The following is a 21,129-nucleotide window of genomic DNA, read 5'->3' on the forward strand; positions in this document are numbered from 1 at the left end:
ACCCCACCCCAACTCCATCACATCAACAGTGCTAGTGCCTTGATTCGCTGAGCTACCAAAATCAAAAGTAAATTGATGACATTTCAAAAAAGCAAGAGCATGTTGTATGCTATATACAGCATACTTTCATGGAACTGTTATACCGACTGCAGAAAATAGACTTGTTTCTTCTCTTGCTAGTTTATGTTGAAGCTATAATGTAAATGCTGATATTTATATATAGTGTAGCTATAGTGTCCTGGCAGAATCCCATAATCCTCATTGCATAAACCCCAGGAATTACCAGAATTTACAAGAGTGCAAACATACTTGATGACTAGCCCTTTCAGCAGTAACATCTTCTTAGAATTTTTGTGTTATCCCTTATTGGAAAAACACAAGAGATTCTTCAAATTGCTGTCCCCTAGTTCACATAGGGTAGTTATTCACAAAAATATTTGCAGTTGTAACATACTAGTAGTTACCACTGGGCATTATTAGTTCTTTATATCTTAACCCAAGAATAAACCTGAAAAATCTAAATTTTTAGCAAATTCTGTGGGACTACTTGAAAGCATAATATTTCTCATAAAGTGCACTAGTGGTCTCAGGCTGCACGCCCACAACACAATAAAGTCCTTTCGTTTAAACTGAACCAGTTCAGCTTATCTTTACTTGTGGTAATTTTTTCACTCAGCTAATCATCCTTCCTTTGGGCTAGTTTTCTAACATTGCTCTTTATTTGCTCTCTACAGCTGTACTTAAGAAACAAAGAGACACTAAGCATAGTTGTTTTTTTTCTCTTTACTATTTTAAATGAAGTTAAAGAAACTCTCGATGTTAAGGGGTGAAAAATCTCAGGAAGTGTTTTCATTAAAACTCTGCTGGCAGCAACAACTGTGCCTCTGGCATTGAAGGTTGCCTGTGTGTTGCTCTGTTCTTAGCTGTTTTAATAGAGTTCTTCCTGTTGAAGTAATTCTATGTAAGGAAGCAACTTTCTTTCATTATATTCTGACATTTTATAAATTATTATTTTTAAATGCAATACTTCTAAGGCCTCATCATAATATTGTCAGTGTATTTAAAAGCTTTGAAAATACAAAGGCAAGGAAAGAGATGCTACAGAGAGAAGGTTTTACCTGTAAGATCATTCTATACTTGCTTTCTATTTGGCACTAACAGAACAATTTCTACTCCTTTGCTACCTCTGACTCAGAGGGATGCACTTACTAATGGAAATGGCCAACTCCTTTTTGCCTAAGCATCTGGTTCTGAAAATGCCACCTGAAAGCTCATCATGGAAAAGAGGAGAAGGAACCATTCTGAGAATCCAGTGACATCAGGTTGGGCCACAAAGTTGTAAGGTAGAATATAGATGAATATCCTATTTTTCCTGCTAGCTGTTCAGATGAAAGAATAAATTGTAAATGGTAGAGCTTCAGCTGGATTTCTTATCAGTTTAGGTATTTTCATATGTTCTCAAGGGACCTTATAGATGCCAAGAGGAGGGGATATCTTTATTTCAGTCTAATGGCAACTCCTCTAAATAATGAGAGCCTTCCTCTTCTCTTAAGCCACTTCTTTAGTACACTGTTATGTTGCATACAACTGTATTTCTTTAACTGGCAAGTTTTACTGCATTAGTTTTTCAGCAAGATCTATGAATAATTCTTAGGCATTGAGATATTTTCCTCTCCATATTTTCTGTTTTCTAGTGTATTGGGTTTAGTAGGTTTAACTCTTTGTATATACAATAAAAGTTGGCAAAAAATTCTGGATATTTATCAATACTCTATAGAAATATTGGCACATTCAGAATACCGTGATTCACAAAAATTGGCTGTTTGTAATCAGATCCATAAACTACTACTGTCATGATACATGACTTTGTAAGGGAAACTGCCACTGCAGTTTTTCTGATTGCAGTCAGGTACTAGCTATTCCTTACATTCATGAATTTTTGTAGTCAGCAACAGAACAGAAATTCTGTAGTGTGTGCTGGCTTTCAACATGCTTTTCATCTTGAAAGTGTATTTTGTGCTGCAACATCAACATTGGGCAGGAGGAGAAAAGAAAGTCTTTCATCCTGTACACAGAGACAAACAAAAAACGTATTGTCTTGTCCGGCTTGCCAGAGAAACTGAGAAGAAGTGAAGAACTGAATGGAGGAAGGAGGAGACACAGGAAAGCTTGTGAATGCACAGCAGTTTGATACCCAAGGCAGCAATTTTTGAGTGATTTATTTTGGTATCTTTAATTTGGGAAAGCTTAAAGCATAGTAAAAACAGAATACAAAGTGTTTTCAGGAATTTGAAAAAGGGAAGGTCTGAGGATGCTGTTTCTCTTTGCTGATTTCTTCCAATGCGTTTAAGGAGCTGTGTAGGCCACCACTCCTATCTTTCTCTAGGTAGAACCTTTGTCATGATATACGGGGATCTTAGTGTGAGCAATGCTGTATGTTGAGGGGTTTTCTTTGTAGGAGTGAGAAGGTTTACATATGAAACTTTTATAAACATATATATATATATATATATACACACTCTTACAAATTATGTAATGAGAGAGAAGATATTTATATTTTTATATAGATATATATTATTTACTTTATATAAAATATAGAGATATGTATAAATCCTTACCTTCTGTATTGTGGTGGGATTTACTAAAAAATGTCCACAATTATTTAAATTTAAAGGATAAGAAATATAGGAGAGACTATGTCCATCAGAAATATTTAATAATAATAATAATAATAATAAATAACAAACCTAAGATGTATTTCAAATGCCGTCTAGTTTTTCAGACAAGAAAACTACTTGTGTAAGTGTCTCCACATCCCTGCCCCACACATGTATGCATGCATACCACTAGTACTCCTCAATATTTCAGTGATCCCTGGAAAGGTCTGATAAAATACGCTGATGACAAACCAACTTATTATTTCTCAAATATGCATAGTCATATAAACACCTTGCTGGTATGTCTGAAGAATATTTGACATGCTGACTGCTTGAATTAAAGCTAAGATAGAAGAGGAGCTGACTAGGTCCCCAGGGGAGCAAAGTACCCTTAATATTTCCACTTTTTACACTCATTTCAAAGCAAATCTTACAAGAAGCTTTGTTGGTGTACACAAAATTATAGGTAGTTGTAGACACAGGTGGCAATGCTTTATTCTTGCAAATGCATTTATGAGCACTTCAATAAAGTTAACAGTTGTAAATGGAATTATTTATATTTCCTGTTATTCAAATTCATATGCTCTCATGTTCCTCTAGTAAAACAGTTCATACTGTACACATTTTTATAAACTGTACATATTTTTATAAACTCTGCTTGAGATCCAAAAAATCCACACAATAATTTGCTTGTAAAAATTATTTGGCAATATAGAACTTTGCTTCCTCCAGTTGTAAAGGGAGTCATACTACTGTCTAGAGTTGTTCTTGGGTGAATATTCCTGTTATTGAGACAACAGCAACAACAATAAAGTCCTTGGCACATAAAAATGCAGTGTCCTGTGAAAGCATAGTGGCACAGTCGTGTTAGGGTTCAAAAAGAAAAAGTTGATTAGGTGCTATAGGAACCAGCTGATGAAAAGTCTGAAGAGATTTGCCTGCGTGTATACTGATATTTTAAATGGTCCCCTGGTACACTTTTCTGGGTTTAAGTCCTTCCTTAAGGAAAGTCTTAAAGTCCTGAAGTCCTTTCCTTAAGGAAACTTAAAGCTTCCTTAAGTTTCAGTCTGTACCTTGGGTTCTTTCATGTGATAGACGTTCAAATAATGTTGAAGTATCTGTCCCCGCTCCTTCAACATTTTCTGAATGAGGTCCATTAACTTCTTTTTCAGAGAATAAAGTCTTTGTTTCTTTATAGTCTCTGTTTTGGATAAATTCAGAGTCCCTTAATCTTTCTCTCTGCCATCTGCTCTAATTTTTCCTTTGATTGTAAATTTTATTGACCAAACATCCTATTAGTGTAAATTAATGAAGTCTTATTTACTTAAATGGAATAATGATGGTTTACAGCAGCTGAGGATTTGGCATTCTTTCTTAAATAAATATGTAAATGAAAATTGTGATGCTGCTACTGGCTATGCCATATCCCAAGAATGCTCTTAAATTTATTTTTCCCATGTGTGTTGCTGCATGGGGTTTTTTTCCTGTTGTTTCAGCCAGTATAATCTATAGATCTCTCTCCTTTATTTGTGTTATTTTCAAAATGTACAAATTAGTAGTAACGTCCTTTTTGTCATGCAATTTTTCTCTGTAGTAAATTGTTTCTCTAGATGCTTGCCTCCCATCATAAAACAGGTGGGATTAATCATCTTCTGGGGGTGTAGAACGTCTTCATCATCTCTAAAGGAAGCATAAATGATTAATTTAGACTGGATAGGGAAAGTTAATTTAAACAAATTCTGCCTGTAGTAACTATCTACTTTTACTGACTTTGTCAAATGGTTCTTTTCTGAGCACGTAATGATATTTCTGAACTCAGAGGAAGGAACTCAATGGTTTTATATTTTAATGATATGCAAAAAAAATTTATTCATTCTGAAAGTGTATCTACCATCAGTTTATGAAAAGTATGACACAACCTGCACCACTAGTACCTGTTCCTTTGGCTAATCTGTTTATAGACACCTCAAAACATTTTGTACTGTCAGAGGTGTACCTGAACAACTTGGCTAAGGTTCGTATCTTGCCCACAGTATTTCCATTTGGTTAAATTACAGGCTCCTCCTTCTTTTATGAAATAAGATACTAAAGGGAATTATTTCAGTTGTGGCTTGATGTTTAAATTTCCAGACTTGGCAGTTACACATTTTCCTTTACTGTCTGATAGTCTGTTACAGGACTGTTCCATTCTGGGTTTGCCAGTAATCACTAACCTAAACAGCACGACTATTCGTAATAGCATGTAGGCAAATCTCAAAATAATGGAATCTGGAAAGGTGAGTAGCAGAGAAAAGTTCCCTTATATGAGATAATTTTCAAACAAGAAATGAAAGGCATCAAGTGTCAGCTCTGTAAATAGGAGCATAAATAAAAGTGCAGATGGAAAAAATAAGGGAAAGTAGGTCAGGGATGATTCTACAGATGCAGCCAGAGAATAACTGATCCATGTACTAGACACTCTGTCATTTCCATGAAGAGCTTTATCTCCTACAATGCCAGCAAAAAATAAAGCTTAAGTGCAAGCAGCACTGAGTGGTTCGGATCATGTTTGCATTTCAGAGAGATAAACAAGGGCACTATGTGTCTGCAGTCAAGAGTTTGAAACTGCAACAAGAAGAAATCTAGGTAGTATAATATGTTGGACACTATTGTTCCCTCTTTTAAATCACTCACTTTCCAATATATATGATGCCAAAAGTGCAGTTGAATTCATGTTTGTTCCCAAATAGCTAACTTGGTGCTGTGTAAAATGAATCCTTTTAGGATGTTGTCATTAGTCTGGTGTGATAACGTTGCTGAAGATTTTGAAAATCTTTTCCTCAAAGCTGTTGTTGGCTTCTATTTTTAGCTAAGACAGACGGGGATGACTCATGGGTGTTAATTTTGGTTTAAGGCTGTATTTTTAAACCTCACTCTTCATTCTGTAAGCGCTCAGAATCTGCGCAGGAATTCAGACCTGCTGCTATTTAAGGGTTATTTGTATTCACAGCATATTCTTGTTTCAAAAGATAGCATCAGTCATGGCATTGTGTTGAGTGGACATATGTGAGTTTGACTGACAGTGTCACACAAAGTGGTGAATCTGCACATTCACCACTTCAGTTGTTTCAGTGGTTTTACTTTAAGCTTCTCTCCATGTGCATGCAGATGTTGTTATTTGTCTTGTCTCTGATAGATGTTTGCTTAACATACGTATACGCATTCTTTGGGTAGTGGATATTGAGAAAGTTCCCTCTATGCTTGTGGTTGTTTTGAGCTACTTCAATAATGCAAAAATGGCGATAAAATTTTCTGGGACAGATCTTGGGTCCCCAGAGTTCCCTCTGCACAGGAAAATATGTTGGAAGCATAGGTTTGCCCAATAGGAGCAGTGAATTAGAGGGGGTCAATACCATTGGAAAACTCACAGAAAATAGCACTGCAGTGCTCCAAAGGCTAACATGCTTCTAAAAATACCTAGACAACATCTGTAGTTATGTGTGCTGTTTGGATAATTTATGTTCAGCCAGAAACATTTATTAAATCTGAATACATTGTTCAGTATGAATAATTCGCGTCACCACTCTTCTGTTGCAGCAGTCATCTAAACTTAACAGGGCTTTTTTTCTAATTAAGCTTTTGTTTATTGCCACATTCAGGCAGTGGTGAACTTGTGTTTCCATCTCCTAAGAAATATTTTTCATTCTGAAATTTGGGTGTTCCGTCTTTTCTTCTCTCCTACTCCTCCCCATCCCTGATCAATACCCTTTGTTTCTTCCTGAACTCATTATTTTAATGCTTTACTAATTGTCAGTCCAGATCATTTGATAAGTAGTCTTAAAATTGTCCAAAATCGATCACCACTATAGCTCTGATTAGCACTTTAAAGTTCAATCATTGATTCTAACCTAAGTCTCTTCAATTACAGTGTCTGTCACTTCAGGTTGCCACGCAAGTTTTTATCTATTATAAAGCGGTTATGTTTACTCTGAAAGTCCTTTATATAGGCTATTTTTCTGTCCAGTCTAATTTTTTTCTCTGTTTGTCATGAAGTTGAATTATTACAGAAAACCTCCCTATATGTCTATGAACAAAATATGAAGTCTGTTTTCTCAGGAAGCATGGAATTCTTGGACATTTGGGGAGAAGAAAGTATGCTTCTTATCAAATAATTTTAATTATCAGAGCCTTTGAAAGGTACTTGAGTCCTTGCTTGTATCCTCTTAATTTCTGCTCACTGTAAGCTTTCTCTTTTTGTCACAAGTCAATTCTGTGTTTTCTACAAAGGAATTCTCTTGAATCTCCAGTATAGAACATCACGTTTTTTGACTGTTATGAACGTTGTCTTTCAATGAATAGCAACAGCTGCTGAGAGAATTTGTCTGTTTAGAGTTAAGCTTGAAAACAGTCTTTAAAGTCTTTTCTTCCCCCTCCGTCTTCCAGTCAGTAATAGTGCCTACAGTGGATGTGTGCATGCTTATGTACATAAATTAAAGCAGTTCTTGTATTGCTAGACAGAACAGACAGCTTTTACGTTTTTGACTCAGTATGAAAATGCTGAGATGTAACTTACAGTTAATACCAGATTTATTTTTAAGAGCTAGGGACAAGGTTGGTCATTTCTTGCCAATTCACATATTTCCATTATAAGCAGTAACAGGGAAAGTAGAAAATATTCACTGGATTTTTCTTCTCATCATTCTGAAATATTAAGTCCTGAAATTTGGATTTAATATTCATAGGTCTCTGAGTTCAAGTTGCAGTATAAGTAATTGCTAGAATAAGCTACAGAAACAATTCTAATCATCAACAAAAAGCAATTAATTGATTACTTTTGTTTTAATTTATTTCTTCAGGCAAGGACATAGCACTCTTTTAATCTAGTCTCAAGTATGTGTAAAGCAAAACTATATGTAAAACTCAATTATATAAAAAAGACAATCATAATGAAGCACTGGTGAAAATAAGTAAGGAAAAGGAAAGATCATTTGTGAGGTTTTCAATAATTTATTGATGTACAGGATGTGAAAACTAGATAGGCCTAACTTCTCATTAGTGTTTTGTTTGTTGTTTTGTTTGTTTTTTTTTCTGTAACTAATGGCTCTCCTGTAAAAATTATTGTCATGCGATTGGTCTGAGAACAGTTAACCTGAAGTTTCTAATTCCCTTCTATAATTGAATTTGGAGTCCTAAAGAAGTACTTTACAAAAAAAGTATTGTTATATGGTACAAACATGACCTGCTCCCCATTTTTTCCCACTGATTTTGAGACAAGAAACATTGCATATCCCTGATAAATACAAAAGGGAGGTGAAAGATATCATGCAGGTAGTGAAGATATATTCATAATAGTAAAAAACTTACAAAATCAAATAGCTTCTAAACTTATGGAGTAAGGTATAGATCTTATCCTTCTCTTATCTCTCAGTCACCCTGCCTCATTACATTTTCCATTATTTTCAAATGTAGATGAGTTAAGGAAACCGACTTGCTTTGTTCACACACTATATAATATTCATCTCCGTGGTGTTTCTGCCTGAAACAATATTAGTAACAGAACAAAGAGTAATCATAGCACAAAAGTGAAGATGGTGTTCCAACTGTTCTTTGTGGCCTTTCTGTCTTGACATCCTCTGAGCTGCAGCCTGCTCACTGTGAGCTCACCTAATCTCAAGAAAGGCATTTGGAGTCATAAGGCAAAGTGCCTAGCTTTGCCTATGAGAACAGAGATGTTTATCAATAGAGAGTGAATCATAGTGCAAATTCTGAGCTTGAAACAGGGATCAAACAATAATCCTCTACACAGTCCTTTCAAATATTCTGCTGGTCCTGGTGCCTGAGGGCAGCTTGAAAATTAGATTTGCTGCCAATACAACTGCATAGCCCCATCTCTTTGGCGTTAAAATTCAGTTTGTGCTCTGTTCAACACAAGATGAAGATAGCTTTTAAGCTCAAAGGCTTTGTTTATATTTGCATCATCAAGGCTGACTTCCTAAACCACCAGTTCAAGGCAATGATATAAAAGAAGGGTATTTTTTGGTCATTTATTAAAATAGAAATTGTGTCCCCATTGTGCATCATCTTGAAAATGACAGCTCTTACTCTTTGAACACAAAAGGTACAAAACCAAAACAAAATCAAACATTTACTACCTGTCTCAGACAAATTCAAAACAAGCAAAAATGCACTACGCCAATCATCTTGTCAATAGTGTTATCTGTTGAAACACAAGGGAGATGACTGATGAAACAGCAATATGAATGCTGGTGAGATTCTTCTGAGTTTTGTGGGGAGGCATGTGGGAGGATGCTTGCTTCTTTGGTTTTGGTGGATTTTGTACGTTTTTTAGTTAAAGCTCTCAGTTGAAGTTCAGTGTGTTAGAATTTGGTTTCTGAGTTAACTGCATACTAGAACACATAATTTCAGTCTGCAGTTTTAAGGTTATTTCATACCTAAGTTCCTCTGACATCAATCAGTGGACATGGCAATTCTTTAAGTTCTTGTGTGTCACATTATCTATTCAGAAAATGGAGGCATTAATGTTTGTTTCTTCCCAGCTTTTCCCTCTCCTGTATACAGCTGAGCTCTTTATGCAGAACTCTGTTTTACAGTGTGCTTGTGCAATATCCAAGTATAATTGTGCCTCACCTCTAGTTGCAGTATCTAGGCACTATTGTCATATTCAGAATTATATCAACAGGTATGACATTAACCTTATATTTCCAGTCATATTACTCTGTTTGTAGAAGTGGAATAAGTAGGTGATTTAGCAAAAAAGGATAGTGGTTTGGTTTTTGCCCCTGGCTGAATGGATATTTTAGTATTATGTGTTACCACTATAGATAGGTGATTAGTCCCAAAATGGCTGTTTTCCATCCATCCTTGATCTGAATCCTTCCTCAAATACCGCAGCTTTGTGGATCCAAATATGCAATGATCATCATCTCTCATTTTTCAGTTATGAACTATGTCCACTTGAGCTACTCTGTCTCTGCAAGCATTTTCATAATACTTGAAAACAAAGTATATTATGACTTGTTTCCTACAGTTATTCACATTACAGTATAAATCCAAGTATCCCTCCTACATGATAGTTAAAATATGACACCTCTTTATACACTCCAGGAAGTATAACTTGAAATGGTTTGGATTTGGGCTTTTTGTTTGTTTTCAGTGTATGGATCTAAACCTGATGTTACAGAACCTGATGTCTTCCTCAGAATTAATCCCTGTACCCTTCCCTCCAAGTAAGAACTTCCTTCAAAGTCTTATCTTCTCGTAGACACCTAAATCACAGAAGCAGAAGATATCATGAAGTAATAGATTGCTACACCTGCATAAAATGTATTTTTTTATTTTCTACTGCAAAGATACACAGTTAATAAATTACTTGTGCACTGGGACTATCAGCAATTCATTCGTTATAAATGTTATATTCCACGCAAATATTCATAATTAAGCTTATTCTCTTTACATTTCAGTATTTTCAGAGTTTATCTTGAGCCCTGTTATGTATCTCAGAAGAAGCACAAGCAAACAATTCACACTTAAAGCAGGAGTCAGAATTAGGGAAATTAACATCTGTCATGTAGACTACAGCTGAAATAATAATATTACAGAAAGAGGATGGCTAAAATTAAGTTGTGAATTATATATATTTAGTTATATATTTAAATGTTAAATATATGTTAGTTATATAATTAAACGTCTGACTTTATTTTCAAAAAAGCAGCACAGTCTCAAATACCTGTATTTAAAGCGTAACACTCCTTATGTACCCTGCTGCACATACACACTGTATTGTCTGCTGAGTGCATGCACTGCCCTCGTTGCTGCATGGAGGCTTCTGTTTTCCAGAGAGCTCAATCAGTGTAGAATCTACTTGACAAATGAAAGCCTTCTATTTTCCAGCTGCACGTTACAGAACAGATAACAAAAGACACAGAGCTGAGGTTACTCCTGTCCCTTCTCTGTTGCTCCTGTTTGAACTGAGGGTTAGGGCTACCCGGCAGGGATGCGGCGACTCCAGCTCAGATACCTTGCCCAAGCTCGTTTTAAAAGGGCTGGTTCAGGTACTCCTGGCAGTGTAGTCACGGCAACACGGAGCTTAGCCTAGCCTAATTGCCCGAATATTTACACAGCTTCTCAGGAGGGCTTTATAGCCTGTGCTGAACCACTCTACCTTCTTCACCCAAAGTAGCGCATGTAAAGGTAGTTCAGACATGTATACACAAGCTGCAGTCTCACCTTTGACAGCCGGGTGGATATATATTCTGTTTTAGACAATGCAAACGGACTTAACTGTAGTAGTTTGGTAGCCTGTAACATAAATCAACAGGTCAAACTCAAACTGATAGGCTGCCATTATATAAATCAATAGTATGCCCTCCTGTGGCTACTGCCTTCTGTAACAGTCCTTCTTAAAAAGTAAGGAAAGCAAAACAAACAAAAGTATTTGGAATGCAGGGAATTGAAAAATAGACATAAAAACCATGGGAAAATGCTCTGTGTGAAGAAAGATTAAAAATCCCAGGACCATGCAGTTAGAGAGAAGACAGACCGTCTCCACCGGTGATAGAATCAGGAGTCATGATTGATATGTAGAACATAAATCAGATGTTTTTATTAATCATCTCTCAGGGTGATGGTTTGTGCTATTACCACCGTTGAAATAGTTTCAGGCCTGCATGTCTCTGTGGATCATGTCACAGGGGATGTTATATGAGCACAAATACCTTTTCCAATGTGTAGATTTCAACACTTTATTTTTATCCACGTCTGAAGATACCACCTGCTTCGATTTCACAGCAATATACACTGCAGCCAAACCAGCTTTGAACTCAGACATAGCACAAGTTTGACTGTTCAAAACAACCTTCTTAATAATCTCAGGTTTATGTTCCTGAACTTTGTTTTAGATGAACTGATATTTTTTTGTTGAATGAGTCCTTGATAATCTAGTTTGTAAACTGATGCCTTAGGTACATAAGTGTGCCAGTGCATTAAGAAACTATAAGAAAGGGATAATTTGCATTTTTATGCAACTTCTCTTCCTTGCAATGAAATCCTGAAGTAGTCAAAGGACATCAGCAGACTGCAACCACTGTACATACATCACCTCACTGCAGGTTTCTCTAGTTTTTATTTCTCCTGAAAAATGTTTACTGTGGAGCTGATGGCCTTGAAGACTCACACCACTGGTTTCTTGAGTTTCTCTAAACTTGATTTTGAGTTTTGAAATTGTGAAGGCGAAGGAGAATCAAACCCCTAAATTAAAAGGGAGCGAGGAGTCATTTACATGCAAAGGAACAACATGAACACCATCTTTATCTTCCATAAAATAGGAACTGAAGTCTGAAAGTCAGTAGTGCATAGTCCCTGTATTTTCTTGTTGGCAATTATGATCATTATTAACAACATAGACAGATTGTTGCTCCAGTGGGCTTATTCTGAGCAGGAGCAAATATTACTGTTTGTTTTTTGTTGGGTTTGTTGGGTTTTTTTTTTCAGAATTTTGAAGGGTAGTTTGGATTTCAGAGATCCTCAGTTTAAATTTGATGAATAAACAAGATCAGTTTTTAAATCTAAAAAAACCTTGGTGAAGCAGTAGGAAATTTTCAGATAGATTTCACATACTGTTCTTCTGTACAAGTAAGTAACATAGGAAAGAACATAAGCTTCAACAACTATCAGCAAGTTTATTACTAAGTTCCTGAGGGCATATAAAGAAAATTCCACTGTTATCACAGGGAACTTAAAAAATGACAGCTGAATATGGCTCCTGTATTTGACCTGCTCCTTTCTCTTTCTATTTGATGCTTTGACATCTCCATCAAGCTAGATGTGACTTCAGTGCTTTGAAAAAATTCAAGAACTATTAATCTTTTTTCCCCCACTGTTATTTTGTCTTCACTGACAGCATGCCACTCCATGTACAACTGAGCAGATCCACATGTCTCTTTTGTATCCCCTAGTGGAATAGGGTTTTATACTTCTGCAGATTTCTAAATTTACATGGAGTTTGTTGGGGTTTTGATTATATTCTCTCTTTTCTACGTACATATCTGACAGTAGCTGGATACAGCTTGCAAAGAGAATTTGAGAAGCTTCGTTGATGCTTTTTTTGGTTCCTCATGAGATTGAGCGAGCACATTGTAATGGCTGCATAACTGTTCCTTTTGGACAACTTCATGGGTTGCTAATTGATTTAAGACAGTTTCTGAGGGCTGTCAGGTAGCACACATAGATGTTATGTGGAAGTACTGGATTTCCAGAGCTTGCTGCGATTGAAGGCAGCACAATTTCATCTCAAGCTACTGTCCTGCTATGCAGGACTTGGTTCGTGTCCCCTTGAGTGGCCATGCCGTTTTGCAGTACCTCATTGCAGGTACCGGTGGCCTAGAAACAAATACTGAGCATTAAATTTTTAGCAGCAACTATGAGTGAATGGTTCTTCAATATGTGATTAGAAATAAAGTAGAAATCTTCAGAACACTGTGCCTTCTGATTTGTATAACACAGGCTATGAAAAATATTGCATAGAAGGTTATGTAGTGTCATGTAAGGTTTTCTATGCAAAATAGAGAAAGTTGAAAAAATTTATAAGGTCCAGGACTTTTATTGTTAGCTTCAAGAAATGTTTCAGCTAATAGTTGAAAAATGTTCTTCTAGATAATTAAAGTGCTTTTTATCTGCACCAGATAATTAATCATTGTAGTGGGTTGCTTTTATAAGATTTTTATAGGAGACAGTTCAATCAAGAGAATGTTCTTTTCCACATGCGACAGCGTTAATTGAAAGCAGTACAGCTGCCAGTAGGTGACATCTGTGAGTGCTTGGACTACATCTACAGTGCAGAGTTAGGTTTCCACTAGTTGTTGGTTTGAAAATCTGTCATAAAAGTGAACTGGAAATCTCAAATAAAAATTTAATTAATTCTAATTATGTGTTCTTGAAGGCACCTATTGATCGGGTTTTCGGGTCATGTGTTACAGAATTTTTTTAAAAAGCTTTTATTAAAAAAAGTTGTTTCCTTCCCACATCTATAAAAAAAATACATAGTGATTTATCTCACTAAAATTATATCAGATTATACTATTTTGTGGTACTTCTAGTACCACAGATTGCAAAGATTTTTTTTTTTTTTCTCTGAAATGTGATGTTTGACAAGAAATCTGCATTGAATGAGAAAGTGTCAGTAGCATTATTCAGTAAAAGGGATTGCAGAGGGATGAGTGGGTGTAAAAGGTGAGATATATTTGCGTTCTAATCCTGCTGTAAGTGGTAGGAGTGAACACACAGCTCTACAATTAACCACTCTGAAATCAGATTTGATATTGCTGAATAAAAGAAGTCTGGACAACTGCATATTTGAACATAGGAAATATATATATACACATGTATTTGTTGTAAAAAATACAGTGCATCACGACCATTGTTGCCACACATTATTCCGTTTTAAGATACAAAATGAGAAGAGATGGAGATGGTGTCTGTGACTGTACTTTCTAGTTTCAGGTAAAATAATTACTCTGTGCTGTAGACAGGGTGAGGAACATGAGTTCACTTTGCTGTGTAAGATCTTAAGTGCAATCAAATGATAATTTCGTGAAGACGCCTTTCCCCCCCCACATCTGTAAAGAACATCATTGTGTAGTGACACGGAAGATGATGAGAGGGTTAGTGTTTGTAACTTTGGGCAGATGACAGCTCTGGAGTCCTACTAGCTGGAGCTGCTAAGGAAAACACAAACCAAACCAGGTACTTTCCTATCAGACTGCATTAAATCCAGAGTTAGTGTTTTGGAAAATCACTTCTTTTTCCTTGAACAACAATTTTCTGTGGTGTGACAGGAGCCTTTCTCCTTTGGCAGTCAGTTTCGGGGGGTGGGGGAGCTGGGGCCATGACAGGGGCGGGCGCTCACCCCCTGTGCCCAGCGCCGCAGCGAGGCCCAGCCGAGGGACTGGCACAAGGCCCGATGGCAGCCACAGGACCATGCCTGGCTGGGAAACCACACTGGTGGTGTGGGGCCGGGGAGGGAGGCAGCCATGACATGGCACAGGCCAGGGGCCGTGGCTGAGCTTTAAGCTCCCACCCGGCTCCCCGCAGCCATCAGGCCCAAGCCCTGCGGCTGCCTCGGGGCAAGGTTGATCAGGAACCCACTGCCAGACCCCCCGGGTCCGGGTGTCATGAGGCCACAGAGGTCCAGGGGCAACGCAGCAAATGCTTGAGAGTACACGGGTTATTTTTTCTCTTGCTTTCTCTGGCATATGCTTTAATCATATTGTACAGGCAACATTTGTGGCTATTGGCCATGTGGAACCATCTGACATTATTAACTAATGCTGGGATATTTGTGGGAATTTGCTGATGGCACAGTGCTATTCTTGAATATTTCTAACTGCTTTTAATAGGCAAGCCTCGAGTAATTGGCCATTTTTAAAATTCTTGAGCTTTAAGTCTTTATCTATAAATATCTGATATATTTGATACGATATATTAAAATCCACAGGAAATCTACAATAAAAATACAGCTGCAATGTCTCCAGTATAATGGTGATATTCAGTTGTATGTTTACCTTACATAGAAGATCAGGCACACAGTAAGTACCTCAGGTTTATTTTACAAAGGTTTATTTTACAAAGCTTTTGAACAGAGTGAGGTTGAGATGGCTGAGGTCTGAATTGTAGGAGTCTACCAGAAGAGGTGACTCTGAATTCAGATGATTAAATGAATCCGTTATTTCAGCCTCCAGTATGTGTTCCTGAAGACATGTAGAATGGAGTGGTAATGTTGATGTTGGAGATAACAGAAAGCATATTCCCATCTGATGTGTTAAAAGAATGCATGAAGGGGTGTTTGTTTTGTTTTGGTTTGGTTTGGTTTGTTTATTTTTTTAATTTGCCTGATTGGATTGGTGAAGCTATCTACAGGGACTTTTTCACCCACCTCATGTATAAGAATGAGTTTCTTGCTTAGTATACTTATTTTATTAAGCAGTAATATTAAGCAGTGGGTAACAAAGAGGGGTATTCAGAAAAAGGAGCACAGTAATTTTTGGGTCTAATAAAGAGTATTCTCCATAATAAAAGTAAAAAATACCTAGAATAATAAATAAATAAATAAATAATATAATAATAAATAAAATAAATAATAATATAATAATTTATGTCTCCATTTTTTAATAAAAGAAGACAAAAGACAGTAGCTCTTCTTCCCTCTCTGGTAAAGTTAACCTATACACCTGCAGATTTCTATCTAAATGTACAAGCTTTTTATTTATATTTAAAAAGAGTGCTTTAATTAAAGGTCTTGCATGTTTTAAGGTCATATGCATGTTTTACTACTATCTGATATAAATGTGTAAAACTGGATACATTCATCTATGATGGTAGTAAGAAAAGTCCCTGTTTTATTTATGACCAATATCTCTGACTGATTTTGCTGCTAGAGAAATGATTGTGTCTAAAGCCACAGGTGGTCTTCCTCTCTTCTCTTTGATTTCATTTTATCACGATTTGCTACAATTTTCAGTCAGTGTTTTCTTTTGTAAAAAGTTCTCATGTGGCATATGTGAGTCCAGGTCAAGCTTTAACCTAACAGATATTCATTGTCCAAAAGAAGGCAGCAGTTCTATTCATGAGTACGGGTATCAGGTTGAATAATGCTTTTCATTGTACATTTTTGCCAAACTGCTTTGCCTTCCTACAGCAGCACAGATCAAAGAAGGCTGTGTTGGCAAGACTGTAGAGCGTTCTGGATTCAGGGCTACAGATGGGATCAGAGAAAACAGTAGGTTGTCACAGTCCTGCAGTTCCTCTGCTGGATGACAGTATATACATATAGAACCAAAATCTTTGTGATTCCCAACCAAATAGACATCTCACCAGTTATCTCTGGGTGATAGCTTCTTCACTGCAATGAAGTCTCTGAGAGGTTGCTGACAGGAACAGACTCTTAAACTATCAAGATATATCAAAACATTTTCCTTCTTGTAGTTTTTGTTCTGTATATAGCAGAACATACCTAACAGTATCATGTCAGCAGTATTTCTACATTTGCTACTCCTTTTTTTCTGTATATGCAAGTGTTGGTGTTGAGGAATATCAGTACTGTAATTTTCCATTGAAAAGATGGGGGGGGTTTGTTACAAATATTTTAATATATTTTCTTTGGATTCTGTGGGCAGATATATTCAGTGAAATCTGTTTCTCTAATTGAACTGCAGCAGGCTTTTATTGCTTTCGAAAATCTGTTTATAGAACTTAGAGGAGTATCTGGTTATTAGCCTCTCTGTCCTTTTGATGTTATCTGAGAAGCTATGAGTACACTGTAATTCTTTTGCATGATAGCATAGGAGCATACTGAATACCTGTCAGGAAAGCTTCTAACGTAAGTTCTGTTAGTGTTGGCGTTATATTTTGTCAGTAGTAGAGCTGACTAAAGGAGAAGTTAACATCATGTCTTAAAACCCTGTAGCAGATGAGATGGAATATTGCAGATTAGACCAGACTACACATGTCTGTCATTAGTTTATGTTGAAATGACAGAGAAAATCCTCCACTCCAGAAGGCAAAATCTGTCCTAAAAACTCAAATGAAACATTGTTTCCTGCATTCCCCTCTCACTACCTTACTGGTTTGAATAGTTGGTGGCATTTCCTCATTTCCCACCCACCCTTGAAGGATACTAGTAAATGTGAGGAAGGTTCCTAGTTAAGAACACTCAGGAGAACAGATGTTCTACCCTGATGCCTAGATCCAGTATCTGGTATCATTAACAGCCTGAGTGAGTCCCACTGCAAGTATAATAGAATTATACTCAGCCCTATAACTCACAATGGTCTGGGACATTGATTTCCTACTGAATATTCAGCATAGCTATCAGCTATCACAGAAATTGTTCATCAGCTCAAAACAGAAATGGTTAATAGTGTTCCATCCTCTCCTCCCAATTTGGCCTAGGGGTCAGCAGGAGATTTCTGGGTTTTGTTTTGTTTTGTTTTGTTTTTTTCTTTTAAACTCTGCCTATCCTAATCACAAATTATTTTTAGCAAATAATGGAAGGTGATATGGTAAAGCAAACATCCCAAGACCTGTGGTCCCAGCATATGCTCTGGATGGGAAAGGAAAGAAACTAACTGTAAGGAGGAGACCTTTGTAGGGGACTAGCCTTTCCCAGTCTGAGACATGCAAAGGCAATTCCTTTATAAGCTCTCAATGTGCAGAGGTAAATGACAGTCCTTATGCTTCTTTTGGAGCCAATAGAACCTTATGCCAGCTAAGAACAGGTACTGATGTTCTCATTTCAATGCAAGATATTTTTAAACATTGTAAAACTCCTTCCATATACCATGTGTGTGAGTCACCCTGCTGACCTGTTCATCTGTCCTTTAGGGTATTCTAAAAAGTACTGTAGGTTATTCTAGTTCGGTATTCTTTAGCCTGAAAAGGCTATTATAACTGCAGAAATGCAATGGAGAAAGGATGGATAAAGCACCAAGAATGGAAACTCTTCTAAACAAGAGACATGCTTATGTTTATAATGATAAGGAGTAATAAATTTGGCTGAAATAAAAGCTTATTTGGCAAGAGGAACTTATGAGACTCATTGCCTATAGATCATTAAAGATCCATCATTGAGGCTGTAAACTCAGGTCATGCAATATTTCAGAAAGGCAGAATACAAGAGGGAAACAAAGCCTAGTAATTGTCATTAGATGTGTATAATTAAGAGAGTAAAGTGAATGAATCTATTATGACTTGCATTACAGAGGAGAAGGACTAATGGCCAAAATCAGAGTTTAGCCTGAAGGAGTTTAAACTGTTGTAATTTACAGTTTACATAAAATCTTCCCCAAAGGACCGATCCATCGTTCATTTATAAATCTTTTGTTCTAGCTGGGCAGAGGAGACCTTAATTCTGGACATGGAGCATCTGTGTTGGCTCTGAGTTCCCCATAATGCTGACTGTGGCACAGAAGTATGAACAGAAATTTCTGGATCGTTGTTGTATGTCACAATTCTGCTTCCTGCATCCTAGGCTAGGAAGCTGGGCTTCTGTCAGAGATAGTCCCAAAGGCTACTTGTGCTGCCTGGCTTGTCCAAAGGACACGATGTTGCTACTGGAGATGATGAAACAATGAATGCTGAATTCAAGTTTAAATTTGTTTTTAATTGAGAGTGAAATGATTAATATTTACTAAGAAAATAGTATTGGGGTGGGGGAGATGGGACCTCTAAATCATGTCTTAGATTCAGGGCATTAGTAGTACTGTTTTACTTCAGACTTAAAATGTTACACAATAATTATTTGTAATAGCAAGCAAAACAAGCATCTGAAAGTTCCCAGTGGACTGAAATGAACTTGAGTGAAATATGAAGGACTCAGCAATACATATCCATAGTTTATATAAATATCTGTTCAGCATAAGAAATGACCCTGACTAAACATATTCTAAAATCACTAGACCAATTTAGACAAGAATAAAAGTCAACAACTATGTGAAAAATCTAAGTAACAGAAGAGGACATAAATAATGAGAAGAATTTAAGCAAAATACTGAATGCTATATAAAGAAGAATGCGTTAGCAATGCCAGAAGGACTAAAATTAGACCTATAGAAAGACATATACAAGACATTTTTAGGTAACAAAGCAGAATTCACTGAAGAAGTAAATTAAAACATCTGATGAGGTGATAGAAAAGAAGATGGAGGGAATGATAAAGCAGACAATTGCATGGATGCTTCTCCAGTGTATTTACTTGAGAAATCAGGAAAAATATGCCATCTGACACTATTTGTGTATGCAATATTCTGAATTATTTTGTGACCAGTGAGGCAGAAGCATTTAGTAATTTAGCACAAATGAAAGCTATCAAGTCTCCAGAACTGGATGGAATTTCTTCTAAGTTTTTATTAAGGAGGCTATGGGCAGTGGAAAGCAGGATAGAACAATTGTAAGGCTACAGTGGGTTAAGAGAACAGATTACAGTAAAACCAGACCAAATGTGAAGTTAAGTTGTTGTCCTTATGCAGGTCTTAGCGAGGTAGATCTCTAACTCATCATCATAATGGCGTTTTGGTTGAGTTAGGATGTCTAGTGGATTTGATCAGGTCTGAACCCATGATTTCCATACAAAAGGAAGACTCTCATCTGGTGGGTATAGTGAAGCCTGAAGGTGTTTCTCTAAGGTTCTCCTACTGAGATTACTCCATTGATACAAATGAATATATTTTCAGAGGACAAGAAAGGAGAAATTGATTTAGCCAAACCTTGGCTTCATGCTGGCACAAATAAAAAATCCATTTTCCATATAGCTTGGTAAATTTAAAAGATTGATCAAAGCAAGAGTGAAGAGGACTGAAAGGCTTGTTCTTCTGATGAAGAGTATAGAGAAAGCAAGTAAAAAGAAACAAGCTGCATCAATTTGCTTGAGTGAATCGAGCTGACTGGCCCAAGCTCTCCTGCATTGATCTTGGAAAATGTTTTCTTTCGATCTCTATGTACAAAACACCTCACAAAGGAAGGTCCGCTTGTGCCCTAGGCTGTAATCTGTTCATTGTGTTCATGGAAAACTGCAACTGCCCCTCACCCCACTAGATTTTAAATCCTAAATATGCAAAGCACTGCCTCTGCTTTACATCAGCTGCATACTTGTATCCTCTGACAAATGATACAAAAGGAGAACATGATCAGTTGTTTTGTTGTTTTTATTCCCCCTCTAGTAGCTTGTTCCTAGTAACAAATAAGCAAGTACACGCTGCTTATGTTACTTGATGTCTCCAGCTGGCTCTTTCAAAACTCCATAGTCTTCCTGCAGCTTTCATGACTGTAGCAGGTGTGTACTTTCTAATCAGAGTTTCAGGACCAAAAAGTTCAGATATATCACTTTCTCTCACCTTTGTGACCACCTAATGTTTTTATTTTCACATACATATTTTCCTGCAAGTTTGAAGCTGACACCTTGTGGTTCGTTGCTACACACACTCACTGGTAAAACAGAAAGAGCTGTTTTACAGAGCAGTTTGTTCCGCACTGTCCAAAGTAAATGTTTCTTCATATATTTTTCTTAATTTATTTTAATTTTTACATGTGAAGAGTGTAATTAAGAATATATGACACTATCCTCTACAGGCAACTGAGACTAGACAATCATAAATCCATTTTTTTCTCTTCCATATCTTTTTTTGTTAATTCTGCTGAGTAAATATGTCATTGAGACAATCTATTGGAAACTTTCAGCTCATGTATCACCCATCCAATTTTTAACAGAAAATATTAGCCTGGGAGTGATACTGGACAAAGAAAGGATGTAGTTTAAATATCGGATCCCAAGATGAATTTGCAGGTCAAACAGCTCCATGGAATTATATTTTTAGTTCTAAATGCATCAGATTTTTTCAAGACTTAAGAGATAATGCACTGTTATGCTTTTTATGTGGGCATTTTTCACAAGAAAGGCAGACTTTGCCATCTTGCATAATAAAAC

Source organism: Athene cunicularia (assembly GCF_003259725.1).
Source record: "Athene cunicularia isolate RWA chromosome 2 unlocalized genomic scaffold, athCun1 chr2_part1, whole genome shotgun sequence".
Classification (NCBI taxonomy): domain Eukaryota; kingdom Metazoa; phylum Chordata; class Aves; order Strigiformes; family Strigidae; genus Athene; species Athene cunicularia.